General features: G+C 41.8%; 1 long non-coding RNA gene across 1 annotated transcript; it reads left to right on the top strand.

Moving 5' to 3' along the window:
• Window positions 1-9,795: 9,795 nt before the first annotated feature.
• Window positions 9,796-17,513, top strand: LOC120358066. Its single transcript, XR_005575027.1, has 2 exons — window positions 9,796-14,408; window positions 14,778-17,513. It is a non-coding gene; the product is annotated as an uncharacterized LOC120358066 (long non-coding RNA).
• The last annotated feature ends 527 nt before the right edge of the window (window positions 17,514-18,040 follow it).

Here is an 18,040-nt window from a genome sequence, read left to right as displayed (position 1 = left end):
GCCCACGTTCACGGGCGCGATTGCTCACTCGTTCGTTCGTTCGTTCGTTCGTTCGTTCGCTCACTCGCTGGTGCTCGCTGGTTCACTCGCTCGAGTTAACTCGGAAGAATCCGCGAGAGGAATTCGATGCCGAGACGGCAGGAAGGCAAGCCGACGGAAAACGCGACTGTTTCCCTCCGCTTTTTTGCCAGACCGGACGCGGAAACCGGCTGTGAATTCCGACGAGATCTCTCCGCGGTGAGAAAGAGAGGGAGAAAATGAAATCAAATCGTTACTTATTAGACATTCTAATAAATGCGCAATTTCTTCGCATCTCTACTCTATCTACTCTAGATAAAGACATTCGTCAATTAACTAAAAATTCGGTTTCTTCATTGAAACTCCGTGTTACGTGTTTAACGAAAAGGGCATAAAGGGCTGATATTCAATTTCTTCTTTTAACTTTTTATTTGCATAGAAAATTTTTTCTCTCGCCTCCAAATTTTTTCTACTACTTTCAAATGCAATATAAAACAAGAGTCTGTAATTTTTTCATAATTTTTTTAATAGTGTTTGAGAAGTGTCTTACACATTTTTAAATAGTTGAACTGAAGAAATTTGACCAAATTGAAAAAGTTAGTCAACAACTTTTTTTTCTCAATGTACATAATAGTAAAGAAAAAAATAGTAGAAAAATAGCAAAAATAGTAGAAAAAAATAGTAGAAAAATTAATAAAGAGAGAAAATGTTTCCCGAGGAGGGAGCTTCTCTGCTTCCTTGATCTGACGCTCGATAGGATCGCATCGATCATTTCGATCCTTCTTCCTCTTCGATCTTGACCCTCTTCTTCGATGTTTCAGTGAACAACGTTACTTTTGGAGCCTCGTGCTTAACGGGGATTGGCTCGCAGGATCCTGTTAAATTACTGCGCTCTCGTTACGCGTTCGGGCCTCGCTCTTCTGCCGAGGAAGCCGATGAAGAAACGACGAAGAGAGGCACTCGGCCTTGCGACGGCCTTCGCCGGCTGCGCGCGGACCTCCTCGCGCTATACCTCGTTTCTGATAACTTCGAGTACGCCTTGAAGATCTTTTCATGTGGCCTCGTTCCCTCGAACCCCCTCGCGCTTCGTTGATTAAAAGAAAAAAAAAAAAAAATAGAAATTCTCCCGTCGGCCGGCGCTGAAAACATTTACGCGACGCGATGTAATGGCGCCGATAATATTCGTGAAAGCTCTTGCGGTATCTTTCCTCGTTATGTAAAGCGGTCAACAGCCCGCATACATATATAATGTATGTACGCAAGCGAAGCTCGTCGTATACGGGAGGAGCAGGAGGAGAAGAAAGAGGAGAAAGAGGAGGAGACGGCGGTAGGGCAACGACGGGGGCCCCGTTAAGCTTCGCATTCCTCTCCTCTCCGGGTGGCGTCAATCTCAATAAAATCCTGCCGGCGCGGATCGTCGTAAATTCGTGGTACCTCCTCGGGAACGCTCTCTCGCTCCTCGTCGCCCACCGGTGTGCGCCCGCGGTATTTTTAGCGATGCCGATCTTATCTCGACGAGAAAATAACGCGGGCGTACGTACGGCGGGCCTCGCTCGTCCCCCTTGTTCCCGCTCGTGACCCCGAGGCGTTCCCGGTGTTAACAACGCACGGGGAGGGGGATACTCGCGCGATTCGCATGGGTAACACCTCGCGTGCTGTACGTACATACGCCGACGATCGCGAGAGATTCCCTGGAAAGGAGAAAATCCCTCGCTCGCACGTCGTCGCACGATCGGAGAGTGACGTTTCCAGGGCGAGTCCGGTTGACTGGGCCGAGGGGGAACGACGAGGAACGTCCTCGTATAAACGTTTACGAGAAACCGTTCCTCGTTGTTTTCGTTGATTTTCTCGCAACGAATGGCCAATAAGGTAAAATGAATTGAACAACGCACGGACCAATCCGTGAAGCGAGCATTGGTCCGTGTCCGTACGTTGTCCAATTCATTTTACGATCTCGTTTAGTATAGTGGTTTATCTTCGATTCGATTCGTATACTCGGAAAAAAAATCCTGTTGAAAAACTAAAGTACTTAATCCAATACACGGAAAAAAATTATTAAAAGATCAACAATTATATTCTCATACATAAGCAAGAGTATCACATAGAGTAATACAAGAGCGTTACTTGAAGAAACAAAATTCTTTACGTAAGCAAGTTATGTCCGTTAAAATTATCAAATTCTTTGAAGATAATTGTATGCTCTTGCTCTATGTGAGAATATGATTGTTGATAGTAATTTTTGCTCTGTGTACTTTCAATTAATCATTGGATTGGTTCAACGTTTAGTTGCATAAAAAAAGATATAGCCGATTCATGTCAACTATTAAAACTGTTAACTCTTAAACACTTCCGGCGCTAACTATAAACTATAAACACTGCACGTAGGTCTGAGAGACTCGTGCACCTTTGAGAAGTCATAACTCTCCAATCAATACTTTTCAATAAACTTTTTTTTTATGAAAGTTCACAGTGTCAAAAATGTGAGGAGACACGGTATAAACGGCATTGCTGAAAAATGATCTATTATGAAATTATTAAAGAAAAATCATTAAGCGATAACAAAGATTGTAAAACATTCATTTTTTTAATTAAATCATATCTTTGTATATAAAACTTTTATAAAACTAAAGAGAATTGAGTAAATGTAGAATCAATGTTGAATTAATGTTGAATTGCAATGTCTGTAAAAGATTCATGGGTATCTATAATGTCTGTTCAACGATAAATCTACATTTCGCAATGTTGCTGCAACATTCGATATCTTGCAATTCAATGTTGCTGAGATGTTGAGCCAACGTTAGCATGTGCAGACTAAATATTTTAGTTTTTCGACAAATTCTTTTCAGTGTACTCGAATAATTCGCCTAGCTCTAGTTACATGTATAAAATTTGAATGACCGACACGATTGAGATCTACTAGTGCCGATCATAGAGGTAACTCCTCAGATATTTTGCAATCACTTTCGCCACGTTACTTTCGAATCGCAAGCAAACAGACGAAATGCGTATGAGTTTGTACGTCGGAGTTTGCGGGTTGCGGTAGCGACGCAATTGCCACGGAAACGGCTTATGATTCAATGTTTGCGCTTTAAACAGGTTTGCGCGGATTTAGCATAAGCTCTCGGCGCGCGTGTAAATGGCAGAGTAACAAATCGTATTTACACGCATAACTATGGAAATGGATGCCTGAGATAATCTAAAAAAAAAGCAGGAAACGCACACACTCACGCGTGTAATGTGCCCTTTGAGAATTCCGTCGAGTAACGCGCACGAAGATTACATTGTTAACGTTCCCGGCCCCGCGTAGTCATTATCCGGCTAATAATTTTTATCTGATTTAAGAATAAAAACGGAATCGTGCAGCGATGTTTTCTTTTCTATATAATTATTAAGCTTTAACGACCGCGGTTACCTCACACATTTTTTTGTTTACGTCCCACGGTTATATTCCGCGAGAGAAAAACGTTAGATGCAGGGAAAATGGATGCGCGGAGACTCCCGGAGTTTATCATCATCATCGTTCATCTCGCGGTGTAAGATCGCGAGGCGAAGCGCGTCCAAGTGTCCAGAGTCGGGCACTTTGTTGGCATCGATTACCGATTACACGATTACAAATAATGTAATCATAAAATTGGCAAATTATAATTATATTTGTAATTGGTAATCGTCCATACAGTGATTACTATTACAAGTAATGTGTAATTATAACAGATTTCCGATGACAGTACACAGAAAAAAAGTTAATATTAAATCAACAATTTATCATTTCATGTATAAGCAAGAATTTAAAAAATGAAAGAATATAATAATCTTGAAAGAATTTAATAATCTTAGACATAATTTGCTACATGAAGAAACAAATCTGTTTAAGATTATTAAATTCTTTCAATAAGATTTTAGATTCTTGCTTATATATGAAACAATAAATTGTCGATTTAAAACCAATTTTTTCCGTATAATTATAATTGTAATCAGTCACAATTACATCCACAACTATTAAAACAGTTATCAAAAGTGTAAGAAAGGTAAAAATAAAAAAATGCAACATAATGTTGCATTTTGATTGATAATCAATTACTTTGGTAATAATGATTATTGGCAATCATGCTTTGTGATCCAAATTACTTAGTAATCAGACGGTATGATTACCAATAATCATGACTACCAAAGTAATTGATTCCTCTGTAATTAAGGTTACAGGAATTGTTTAAGTAATTGATTACAAAGAGTAATCGATTACGCCCAACTCTGCTCTCGACTTCCAAACAAGAGCCCGACTTTTTATCGTCTGGTTAACTTGTGGTTAAACTTAATCTGCAGTTTTAATGAGCCTCACGTACCTCATTATCATGCTCAGTAAAGCCCATTGAGTAAAACGTGAGGTTAAATTTAACTACAACCCATACAGTATATATAGTAAAACCTCGCCAAATATTGTTGTAATATTTCAGCAACATTGCAGTAACGGTAAAACGTCCGCTTGAGAAATATTAATACGTAATAATGTTGCAGCAATATTGCATCAACATATATAATATTGTATTAACGTTTATCTTTGCAGTGATATTGCTGAAACATTGTAACAATATTTTGCAATGTTTTTGCTAGCTGTGTTATACGGACAATTAACCAGATAATAAAAAATTGGACGAAAGACGCTTAAAACGCAAACGAGTGCGCGCACTCGTAACACATGCAAAATACAGCGGCGTAAATGTCACGGTCATCGGCGGCACAAGTGCCGATTAAATACCAATACCGGTAGATTTATTATGTTCGTTGAAATGAATATTTTCTCACGTGCCAATCGGATCAAAGGTTGCGGAATGCGGAATGCGAAATGCGAACGGGAACGTTAAACGCAACCGGACTGTCGCGTTATCCCGCGACGGTGCGTATCTGGCTCTCGGATGGAACGAATGTTCGGCATTGCGAACCGATCTATTTCTTCAAGTTTGCCCCTCTACCTCAAGGAGATCGAACAAATAGAAGAAATAGATCTTCCCCGTCATTCTACCTTCTCTTCTGTTCGTTTTTCCAGCTCCGATCGAACGGAATCGCGCACGTCTCGAGGATTATTAATCGCGCGTCTTCTCGCCGCTCGGCGTTCTCGCTCGCGGACTTCTCGCTCGCGGATCGGCCTCTCCGGGAAGAGGAGAAGCGGGAGATACCGCGCGGCTCGCCGATACCGCGAGAAATTGAAGACGTACGAGCCTCGCGCCGCGTACGTCGTTAACGCACCGTGCGCGTCCATTAATTTTCCCCACCGGAAAACGCCGCGCCGCGTAAACACCGATAGATCTTGTGGTCCCCCAGTCGATTATACGCGGACAGCCGGAGGCAACCGGTTGTCGGCACGCAGCTAACGCAGCGGCTGATGCGTTTCGGATCGTTGACGATCGCTCTATGTGCTTCGCTTTGGCTAACGGGAAACTCGTTACGCTGCGATTTCGAGATACAATCGCCGAAATTCGCCTGCGAAAGAAACGACGCGGATCCGCGCGCGTCGACGGCGCTTCGGAAGCGTGGAGGCCGCCGGCGAAAGGATCACTCGTCCTCCCTTCCCTTCGGAGAAGGGCGTCTGCAATTAAAATCGTAGACAGCCGGAAATTAAAGTGTGCTCGTCCTAAGGGAGCCCGCACCGGAAACCGCAATCGTTACTCATATATTCTTTCGAGTAAACGCAGGTTACGTTCGCGGAAGTATAAACTCGCTTACTGACTAAATTGCGCATTAAACTTGACTTGGTTTGTTGGACATATACATTTTTATGGTTCTGCTATATTTAACCCGAGAATAGTCACCTGGGGGATGTCTTTTACATTCCAGCGTCGAAAAAATGAAGCAAGTCACGTCACAACAAATTTATTTACTCGTCCAAAATCCGTACGTACGTTTCGTTCGAAGGTCACATTCTGTGACCTAACTTGTACAATAGAAATTACGGTTTGCTTAATTTTTTTGTTAGCTTCTCCTTACTTTTTTCAGAAAATATTAATTAAATCCATTCGCATGATGTGCGTTTATGTATTAGTAAATTATTAGTATTTTAGTATTAGTAAATTATAGAACAATCAGTAATACACAATACGTAGTTGACAACTTTTAACTGGAGTGTAGAAATCAGATCGTTTAGGTGGGAAAAAGATGGTGGAGCGTCACTATTCTCGGATTAATCTTATATTTAGTTGATCTTATTTTATAAATTTCTTTTTACATTTAATCATATATAGTACATATAAACTCCTTTAACACCCATAATATAACATGTACGCGATGCTGCTTTAAACTTTTTACTCTTCACTCTTCGTCTTACATGTTACAGAAGCTCATTTTCCAGTCTCGATATACACGCAGGGTTATCGCACGCTCGCTCTTCTCCTCGCGGCGTGGACTAGCCGTAAGAAAGATCGAGACAGATAGTGGGATGGGACGCTCATCCCGCGGTACGGGGATAGTACGCGGACCAAACGTGGTCCCTGTATTGGCGATGCCGCGCCGGAGAAACGCCCCCGGGCGCTATAACTTTTTACGTCACGGCTCGAGAACTTCCTATCCGCCGATTGCTCGCCGTCGCGGAACACGACCGTCGTTGCTCGGCCGCGGCGGTGGATCCCGGACCGTTAAGGGCCACGAGCACGATTCGCAAAGGAATCCGGACGAAAGCGTCGGCTCGGAATCGCGCTCGTTATCCGCGCACCAGGTACTGACACGGTAGTTCCTCAGGGTGGCTCCCTTAACGTAATATCGAACGAATAGCATGATATCATACGTACAAATATACGTACGATATACCATAATATTATACGAATATTCATAGGATATCTAAAATAGAATATTCTAGAATATTTATATATCTTGTTAAGATTTATCTCCTGCGAAGAAACAAAATGCAAATTCCTAATGAAGATCGACTAGATCGCCGATATCTTAGATCGAGAATCGAGAGATTTGTGATTTCGCGAGAAGCGTTAAACTTCCCATACATTTTTTCTCTTTTTCTCGATTTTTTCTACTCCCGTCGTTCAGAAGCGGAAGATAGGAGATACCCCAATCGAAAGAGGGTGTCAAGATGTTTTCACATTGCGACGTCGTCTTCTCGACTGACGTCAGATTCATCGCGCGCGACGAATATATATACATATACAGTTACGTAAAGGCCCAAGTATAGTGTATAAACGTCGGGAGTGTGCAATTATGAATTTTATGCATTCCATTATATGCGGGATTACACTCGAAGAGCGGCGTTTGTCAGCGGCATAGTTGCCGGGCACACCGGGCGTCTCTCGCGCGCCTTTCTCGTCGTGTGATCGGCGGCCGCGTGTGGCTGAATCAACCGCGAATGCAAAACGCACGTGATACACGCCTCGGAGAGACCGACAAAAACTGGCCGATGCATTATGGATGCTGTACGCTAGATCGCCTTGCGCGAGAACCAGCCTTCCCTCGGATCGTCAGCCACTCCTGCCATAGCGTTGGAAGCGGGAAGCAAAAAGCAGGTCTAGCTTTAAAAAAATGACTATTAAAAAACGGAGGACATCCACTAATCGTATTAAAAATATAGAGAAAAAAACAACATTTATAAGTAATTAAGTATAAAAATTTCTTCTCTCTCTCTCTCTCTCTCTCTCTTTCACTTTTCTTTTTTTCTGTGTCATTTTAAAACAAAATAATACAGAAAAATCAGAAATAATACATAAAAAAAAAATGAAATGTATAATATAATTTCCATTATTTTATAGCATTTTAAAATAAATCTAAGTCGCTATAAAATCGTCTATATTGTGTTTGCTCTTACAGATTTATTAAAAAACTTATTTTTATTATATTTGTTTATTATGTTAAATGTAAAAATTATAAAAAGTATTTTTCAATAAAATGCTTCTTATAATTTACATATATTTTTTTACAATTTTCCCTGCCGTAAAACATTAATAAACGCTCTATCTGTTTTTTATTATAGATTCGCCGAAGGACGTTGATCGCTTCTCAATTAGATAACTCTACGCAAATTTATTTTTAACTTACGAATCAAATTAATTCAACTTACAACGATTTATCTGATTGTTTTAGACTAAATTAATTTAATTCGCGAGTTAAAAGACAATTCCTGCACGCGCTAGGCGTCCTTGTCTGGCCGGCGTTTCTCAAGCCGTTCGCGAATAGAAGTCCGAAGACCGCCGCCGCCGCCGCCACCGCCGCCGTCGCTTCAGGTAAACCGGCGGGGAACGCTGAACTTTGCTCTTTACCATGCGCCGTTGCCGGCGAGACGTTATTACGATCATTACTGACTGTCGTTTCCCGTCTTTCCTCTCGACCCCGCGACGCCGAGAGCGACGACGACGTACGCAAATTCCACGTCGAGGGAAACGTTCCACCCTCTTTCGCGCCTCTACTTCGCTAGCTGGAATACTGAAGGGCCAGAGACGCGACGGGGACGCGGATATCGGCTCATCAACCTCAATTAGATAAATGAAGTCGCGCACAGGAATGCGCACCGGGTGGAGAGACGAGCGTGGTTTTCCGCTCGAACGGAGGTGTTTTCGCGTTTCGAGCTGGTCGACCGATGATCGGGCCTTCCATGAGCAGGTCCGAACCGACTCGCCAGACTAGTTAATAAATTATCGTAGTCCGCCATCTTCGTCCGCACGCGGATTCTCGCGTCGCCGGCAATTGTAAAATGAAGCCTGCGATCGCGTCGCCGGGCAATGTGCATATACACACACACATATATTTATATTTATATACACATACATAAAAGAGGAAAGACAAGTGTCTCGCGCAGGGCGTTTTTACCAGCTCGCGCGTTCCGGGGACTGCCGTGGAGACTGGTCGCTGTCGGTTAATGGAGCCGTCGCGCATCCCCGCGATCGTGTTCTAGCCGGTGTGATGGCCGGCGATAAAATCTACCTACGGATCTCCGCGACCGCGACCGACGTTTAATTAAACGCTGCCGGCCTTCTCGGTTTCATCAGCGCGAGCGACTTCGGGCAGACGAAATCGTCCCTTTCTCGGAATTGTCCACCTACGAATTTCGACGAGAAAGACAGAAAGATAGAAAGGGAAGGAGGGGGGGGGAGGAAAGAAGAGAGACAAGAGAGAGAAGAGATCGAAATTCGAGTGGCCTTCGAGCAGCCTCTTTGAACGCGCCTCGATCAGCAGTCTATCGAGGAATGAGGATCCAGATGAACGAGACAGATGCGCGAGGCCGCTTTTCGAATGACGCTGTCGAAGATGTCTCCCTGTCGCGGAAGAGAGTTAAATGGGACCCTTCCATCAAATTTTATCAGCACTCTGCGCGGCCCGTCACGTGGATGACGTCTGTATTTCCTGAAGAATTACGGCGACGGAGCCGAACGACGACTTTACCTTTCGTTCGGTTTGTTCTCGCGTTCACCATCCGCAGATGGACAGCGTATAACACAAATCGAATACAAAGTAAGATTTTCTTCCCTTATAAGCGCTATAATATTTAATATTAAATAATATTTCTGAAATATTAAAAAATTATACGTCCATTCCTGATAATGTTAGATGAAGAAGTAAATAATATTATTTTAAATTGTTGAGAATATTATAACTTTTTAACATAATAATTATAAAGTTTATAAATATTGTATACATAATAATTTACATAAATTTTTTACCAATAATATTAATAATATTCGTAGAAGATTTTTATAATATTCTACGGATATTGAAATAATATATCAAGAATATTATATAAAAACGGACATATAACATTAACACAATATTCCCATAATACTAAAATAATATTAAAAATATTAAATAATGTTCTCAGAATATTATTTTAATTTTTAATAATATTCGTATAAAATTCTAGGAATATCGTGTGCTTACAAGAACGATTCTTGGAAAAATCACAAGCGTGATTTACCCACGCTGGTGAACAAAGTATTATATGAATTACAGTAATTTAATTAATGAATCCCTTGATGTCCGACCGGTCACCAAATTGCTAATCGCGTTTTTAACGGGAGGCGAAAGAACGTTCGGAAAATAATGTAATTATTGCGCGTTACAAAAATGGATGAATGAACGTATGTAAAAGAGAACGTGGAACTGCTTTTTCATTGAAACGCGATCCCGATCAGCTGTGTATGTACAAAGGTGTGCGCCCGGCTCGCGGACAAAAAAGGCGATGAAACGGAATTCAAGCCGGCGCGCCGAAACCACGCATGCCGGCACATCCGGTCGTACTTCCTCCTGGGAGAAGGTCGCGCTTACTTGCGCGGGTTTCCACACTCGGCACACTGCCTCGGCCATAAATGGGTCGCAGCATCCGAGCGGTAGCTTTTTACGGTACCGAGGTATTTCGCCGCCGCCGTTGTGATACCGTTGGTATGCATAAGCAATGTCGCGAGCGATACAAAACACCGGTACCTTGGCGAGATTTCCGGATTGATACGATAATCGTTATCGTTCATTCGATCGAGGGCAATTCGATTTAAAATTGTTTCATTCTTTATTCCGCGTGAGCGAGACTCGAAGCGAACTTTCTAAATTCCAAAATCTACAGTTCACTCAAATGATTCGTAAAATTCACTTTAAATACGCATTAGTTCTAGAATGCTACTTATTATATATATATATATATTTTTTTTTGCATTGATTGCGTTCAACGGAAAAAAACAGTTTTGCAACTATTGCAATATTCATTAATATGACTGGTTTTTGCCTTTAGTTCCTACCGCATATGAAATGTATAAACATTATATTAAAGAATTTTACAATAGTTGCAAAGCTGCTTTTTCCGCTGAACGCAATAATTAATATTTTAAGAAATTTATTCACAAAATTAAAATGTTTTTTTGAGAATTTTTAAACATTTTCTCCTACGTTGTAAGTTGCAAGATGCTGGAATAACAATTTTAATATAAAATCTTATTAAATGTTATTTTAAGCTATCAAAATTTTAGTAACAAACTGTGCTAAACTTGTGTGTGAATTAGCTAAATTCCCAGAGTAGCATTCTAGAGTTAAAAAGCGTTCCCGCGTATAAATTATGGACCACGTGTTACGTTTTCTAAATCACGGTCCTCGTAAATTAATGGCGCACCTCAAGTATACACGAGGTCCGAAGAATATCTCACGAATTATATACTCCGAAAGCCCCGGCTATGAATGGCGCGAAGGGCACGTGGCATTTAGAGTTCCCATCCATCTTTTTCTCCCAGACACCGTCTAGTTTTTTTTTTCTTTTTTAGAGAGCATTTGCTGAGATTTTCCGAAGGCGTCTATGATAATTAACGTGATCTCAATTGATATTAAAATGTGATTTTTTGACTGATTTATGATGCATTTGCAAAGTAAACGACAGTAGTGTAAACTATTTTTTTATTCATGTGAATTCTTTAATACGTTTTATATTTATTGATCGATTGATTTTATTTTTTTTTTAATTATTAATAAAACATGCAGATATGTTCTAAACATGTAATACAACTTTTTATAAAAAAAAAAAAAACATTCTAAGTATCTTTTCATTATTTTTTATTTTAAACGAAATGTTCGGAATTTTTGGCATTATTATAAGTTCTAGATTTGAAAGTTTTGATATGGCAACCCTAAGTACGTGTGCATTAGCCGTATCGTGATTCTCGAGTAATTCGTGTGATTCGTGCGACCTTCGTCGAACCTCGTCGATGAGAGATACGCACCGAGTACTTCAAATGCCATGTAATGAATAAAGAACGAATAAAACCGAGTGCGCGAAGAGCGTTGCCTCTTTCGCGAAGAGAAAGCCGAAGCCGTGTAGACAAGATGAAGAAAAAAAATCCGTGACAGAAAGTCTTTTTTTTCGATCTCGTTATGGAGACTCGAAGATAAAAGTTTCAGGAGCAAGTAAAAGAGCAATTAAAGGCCCAACGTAATCATTTTATCAATTTATGCACATAAAGAGCAGTTTTGCAGTGTTTAAAATTGTAATTAGACATAGACGTGAAAATAATCTTGCTGGGATCGAAATAATTATGTGGGACGCTCAAGCTGGTTGCTAGAGTGTCGAAACTTCTTGCAACATTGCCCATCATGTTTGAGCATCCTTCCCATACAGCACAGAATACAATACGATGTAACGTTTCAGCAATATTGAAGCAACATTGCAACATTTCAGAGACACTGCAAAATTTCAGCGACGTTGCAGAGACATTGCTAGAATATGTTGCAAAAGGATTTATAATTATTTTGATGGTCAAACAAAATTATTTTCGGAACTATGTGTCCAATTTTTAAACATTGCGGCAAAATCGTGTACGAAAAGATAGTTCGCCTGGTAGCTGAAGCGTGAATTATCGTTCGGATTGTAAACTGGAACGGACACAGGCCGAAGACGTTATTGCATTCGAGGAAGTGAAAATTTTGGTCGATAAAAGATATGTGTTAATGGTACAAGCTAATATCTCTGATAATGATTTTCAACGTGTGCGTTTCAATGAACGATAGAGCGCCGGAATTCCACGAACATTGAACATCGATTAACATCAGCTCAAGCGCGTTGAAGAGGAGGAAAAGATTGAAAGAGCGATCTCGCCCGGGATACTTTAAAAACCGATCGATTCTCGCGTATTCTTCGCTTCTCGTTTTCCCTTCGTTGTGACGTCGTCGTCGCGACTCGCCCGAGCCATGCAATCTCTATAGGGAAAAAGATGAGTTGCGGTTACGCGCGCCGAGTTATTTCGCTTCGTGCGCACGGGTGTGCGTGCGTGCGTGCGTGCGTGCGTGCGTGCGTTTCGATTAATTTCGCGGGAGAAGTCGGCCAGAAGTGGCCGAAAGCCATCGAAGAGCCCGATCTCACCACGAATCCGCGACGAGACGGAGGAGGAGGTAGATGGACGAGGTGTATAGAACGAAAGAGAGAGAAGGAGACCGGCTCTTACGGGAGAAGTATACAATCTCCCTTCTCCTCCTCGAACTCCCTCCACGAAACGACTCGCCATCGAAAGATGTTGCTGCTGCTGCTGCTGCTGCTGCTGCTGCTGCTGCTGCTGCCCGCCGCTCTCTCGCGTAGCTAACGCACATAGATACATACATTATCTTCGCGAACGGGCGAGCGAATGCGCATCCTGAGCCTCCCGCGGTGAGTTCGCCGCTTATAGTGGATAGTGGGTGTGCACGCGGCTCGCCGGTGGGTCGCGCATACCGCGCGTGTCCTCGTCACCGTCGGGGTATTCCCGCTTATTTTACCGCATCCGATGCGCACGCTGGCCACGTACGCGCGCGGACAGACGGCCAGTTACACGCAATCCCGCTTTCGCGATTAGTCTCCCGCGCGCGTAAAAGGCTGACGAGGTACCACGCTTGTGCGACCAATTTCTCAGACATGCTGACTGCGGCTGTGGCACTGACAAGTTCTCGAGAAGTTTTCTATCTCTTGTGAAGCGTATCAATCTGTTTGAAAAGTTCGTCGAGCGAATAAAAATGGCAAAAGTCGCGCCGCGTGACGATTCAGGTGGTAATCGTTCGGTTGATCGATCAGATATCACAGTACTGCGATTCATTGAAAGCGAAGAAGAAGAAGAAGAAGAAGAAGAGATCGATCAGTGATTGAGACGAGGACGACGCAGGCGAAGTTTCCTCCACCTGGTCCCGCTTGGTCCCGCTGCACGCCCCGAAGAGATCGCCGCGAGAGATTCCGCAAGGACATCGCGAGATCACCGTCACCGTCGCCGCCGCTGCCGCCGCCGCCGCCGCCGCGTCGTCGTCGCAGTGGGGATCGATCGCGGCCTCGTATAATCGCGGCGCCGACGTCATGGTCGCGCGACAGTTTTTCCGCAGTCGCCGCGAGTGTGGTACCGCGTACGGGAGGAATGTTCGCTCCGCCGGTCTCTCCTTCTCTCCAGCCGGAGTCGCGGAGTGTTGTAGGCGAAACTACGAGTTTACCTCGTGTGACAAAGTTGCCCTCTTTCCCTTTTCCTATCTCCCCCCCCCCTCTCCTCTCTTCCTCCTTTATCCGCGAGTTTTCCGTGCGTGACGACGACGGGAACGGCGCTGGAGAAAGTGAGGCTTCCGGAAATACACATGCGCCGGAGTGCTTCCGTTTATGTAACCGCCGCAGCCGCCGCCGTTCACCGAGAAAGATATCGCACGTGCGGGCATCGAAGTCTCCCGACGATTCGACTCTTCGGCGAGCCGCATGGAGCGTCCCGTCCCCCGTTGGCCCTCACCCACGCTGCGGAGCTTTTTTTTTTTTCGAAAAAAGGAGTGCGCGTATGTGCGTGCGTGTGTGCGTGTGCGAACACCAGAGGATTGCGGCGGAGTGCAGCGGGACGGACTTTCGTCATCGGCGGCGATGACTGAGACGGAGCCGACTGTAGACCACAACGTTCCGATAACGAGGCTGAAAAGTCGAGCATGACTGTGAACTGCTTGTCCGTTGCTTTGCCATCGCCTAGGAATGATATCATCTGTATATGTGTATGTGTGTGTGTGTGTGTGTGTGTGTGTGTGTGTGTGTGTGTGTGTGTGTGTGTGTGTGTGTGTGTGTGTGTGTGATGACGCACACTGAAAGAAAAAAGTTTAGTAATATAATAATTCAGCTTTGGTTTAATTACAATTAAATGCATAATTAATATAATCAAATATTTAATAATATTTAATAATTACAGTAACTAAATATAAATAGCAAGCAATCGGTTACTAAACGGTTGCTAAATATTATTAAATATTTGTTTATATTAATTGAGTATTTAATTGAAACTAGTTGACCAAAGCTTAGCAATTATCATCTGATTTTTCAGTGCACGTTTGCATGGACGTTGTATCTCGTTTCGGGCGGATCCTCCTTCGAAATTCCGTCGCGCTGTTCGTGGCAAAGAGTCGGCCCGAGTTACACGCGCCTATACGATATATTCTTTCTCTCCTCTTTCAAGCTGTGGACTGGCGTTTCGACATGTCGATACGATCGCGGGGAGTCATCGTAGCGGAGAAGGGACCTTGGACGCACTTACCCGAGGATAAGTCAAACGTTTACATAACAGCGGTGGCTTTAGAAAGTGCTAGGGGATCGAAAACATTTTCATTACCGTGATAACGCCAAGAGATAAGGCCAAGGAAAAGATGAGAGACGGGACGAAAGTGATAATGGCTCTCTAATTTAGGGTCCCGGTTAAGAAAGTTAGATCGAGTATCACGAGAATTAACATCGATTTCTCTCACATCCGTTCGTTACTCAACATTGGTTTCTCCACACCCTGAACAAAAAGATTTTGATAATAGTAATTAAGCTTTGGTGAAATAATTACAAACAAATGTCTGATTGATATAACCAAGTATTTAGAAATTACTATTATTAGTAATAAACATAATAATAGTAACTAACCAGTTACTAAACGGTCATTAAGTCGCTAAATGTTACTAAATATTTGATATTAACTAAATATTTAATTGAAACTATTTCACGAAAACTCGATAATAATTATGATCTAAGCTTGACTATATTACTATCAAAACTCTAGATCTCTTCGTATTTATTTATGCGTATCTTATTACAATACTGCAATATACACATTCCTATATTTTATTACATTTTGGGTGCGAGAGAAACGAGGTCCTTCGCGTAAAAAAGGAGAGAGAGAAAGAGAGAAGAGGAGAGGCGGGCGCGCGCCCGCCCGACGATTTGGTATTCAAATCGCCGTCTCTTGTGCAATTCCCTCTTGTCTGTTTCTTTCCTTTTTCTTCTTTCCGTATTCCATCCTGGGTCCTTACGACCTTTCCACGTCTACCTGCCTGCGTGCCCCGCGTATTTTTAGGCGTGACACGCTTTCTTTGTGCCGGTCGGCCGGACCACCGTCGCAAAAATGATTCCTCGTAAAAGAATACGCGCGGTACTGTTACTGGTAAATCGACGCGTTTCTCCTCTTCTTTTTTTTCACCTCCTTTCCTCCCCCCCCCCCCTCTGCGCCAAACGTTTCTTACGCGCTTCTATCTCCAATTCTTATTTAACGCTGCTTAAAAATTGACCTCTAACTGTAAATTCCTACTAAAAATTTTAATTGTAAGTTATGAACGTACAAACTATTCTCTTCCAATTCAATAAAAATAAGTCGTGAAAATTGACAATAATTTTAAATAGTTTTGATTTTTATATTCGTACACAATTATTGTATTCGAGGAAAAAAATTTTTAATATTTAGTCCGATGCGTTCAACTATTTGGATTGATTCAACAATCATTTAGTTGTACAAAAAAAAAAGGTTCACGTCGATCATTAATTTTTTTAACTAAATCAACTCGAACTTTGGTCGAACGGATTAAATATTTTGTTTTTTCAGCAAATTCTTTTTCTCGGTATAACGCAAAAAGAAATTTCTTCGGTTTTGCAATTACACACGTTACGCGTGATAATAATCATAATCACAAGTAAAGGACTGTATATGTATACAATATGATCGCTCGTACGTTTCTCATCCGAGTTTTTCGAGTTATTTGATATTCTTTCATTCTCGTTACTTCTCGTTACCAAGGCCAGCCTTATAATGTATGCACATATAATTCTGTAATTTAAATATAAACGACACAGAGAGAATGCCTAATGGATTCCGTACGACGATTTCTTTTTAGACGCTCTTTGAAATCCTGGTTCATTCTCGAATATACGTCGAGCGATGACATTTCGTGACTCGAAATTCCCAACGGCGGTGAGGATGACCCGCAGTGCAGTGTTTGGACAATGACTGAAGCGGAAAGCCACAGAAAACGATTCTTCATTTGTGTTACGAGCTTCTAAGCGCAGGTTACTACTACGATTATCATTCTAAGTATACTCGGACGCTGTTTTAATCATTATTATACGGCATGGCCAGGATAACTACAGGCGAGTGGAAACTACCGTGGGAAGAAGGCTGCGAAAAGAGCGGACCAGACGAAGGCAAAAAAAAGAGAGAGAGAGATAGAAGACTCGGCGGAAGGAGAACCGAGTAACTTGGTTTAGCCTCTCCTAGGCTTTGTCTGTATGGGAGGACAGAGACATAGCCTAGAATAGGTTAGGTCAGGGCTCGTTCAACATGGATCATCTACCGGCATATGATCTCCACGGCTCGGCGCCGAAGAGAGGAGGTGCGAAGGGGTATCGCTCAGGGTCAAGCTCAAGGTTAACACTCGACGGGATCGGCTCTAAAGGATGTCATGCGTGCACGCGCGTGCGCGCGCGCGCGCATTGGAATGCGTCAGGAATTTTAACGTTTATTAATAATAATAATAATAATTGACGCTATGTCGTTTGAGAGATTTTCGCGCGATGAGATGTAATAATGAAGCGAGATCGAGCGGAAAATATAGATCACGCGGTCGCCGAAAATAATCTTTATATATGTATGTATCTGAAAATATCAGGAAGTTCTTTGATAAATACACGCGTACAATGTTTGCGATTATATATACATTAGATTATGTATAATTATCGTGTTGAAATGTTTTTCTGTTAGCCTATCCAAAACACGATAAATATTGTTTTAATATAGTTTGCTAAATGTAGATGAAGTAGTCCTTTGAAATTGTATTGATCTATGACATTAAATTATTCACTATCAAACAAGTAGATCGCTTCTTGGTCAACAAATCAGTTCTCTACGTTACCCTCTGTAGAGGTAAATAAATTTTTCATTTTATATTCTTTAACACGTTGACTGCCACGGAACTTTTCCCGATTCCAGTTTAAAAAGCCGATTTAATTTAATCATGTTACATTATTACTCGAGATAACTCGTAGTAGACGTCCCGGGCAAGTAAACAGCCTACGAAATCTATCTCGTAGTTGGCAGTCAACGTGTCAATATAAAATAATTAAAATTTTATCAGCTAATTTAAATGCTTGTGACAAATAATTAATATCTTTCAATTCTTCTAATTTTTCACTCGTTGCGAAAGCAATAATGAAAGTTTAAATTAACTTTTTTTGTAAATAGTATTAATTAGTTAAAAAATTAATAACTTTTAACTTAATTTAGTTAATTTTGAATGATTTAATTTTTAATTTTAACTAGTTATTTTTTAAACTTTTAAA

This window comes from Solenopsis invicta, chromosome 6 (assembly GCF_016802725.1).
Source record: "Solenopsis invicta isolate M01_SB chromosome 6, UNIL_Sinv_3.0, whole genome shotgun sequence".
NCBI lineage: Eukaryota > Metazoa > Arthropoda > Insecta > Hymenoptera > Formicidae > Solenopsis > Solenopsis invicta.
The sequence above is the reverse complement of the archived record's forward strand: the minus strand, read 5'-3'. Positions and strand labels throughout refer to the sequence as shown.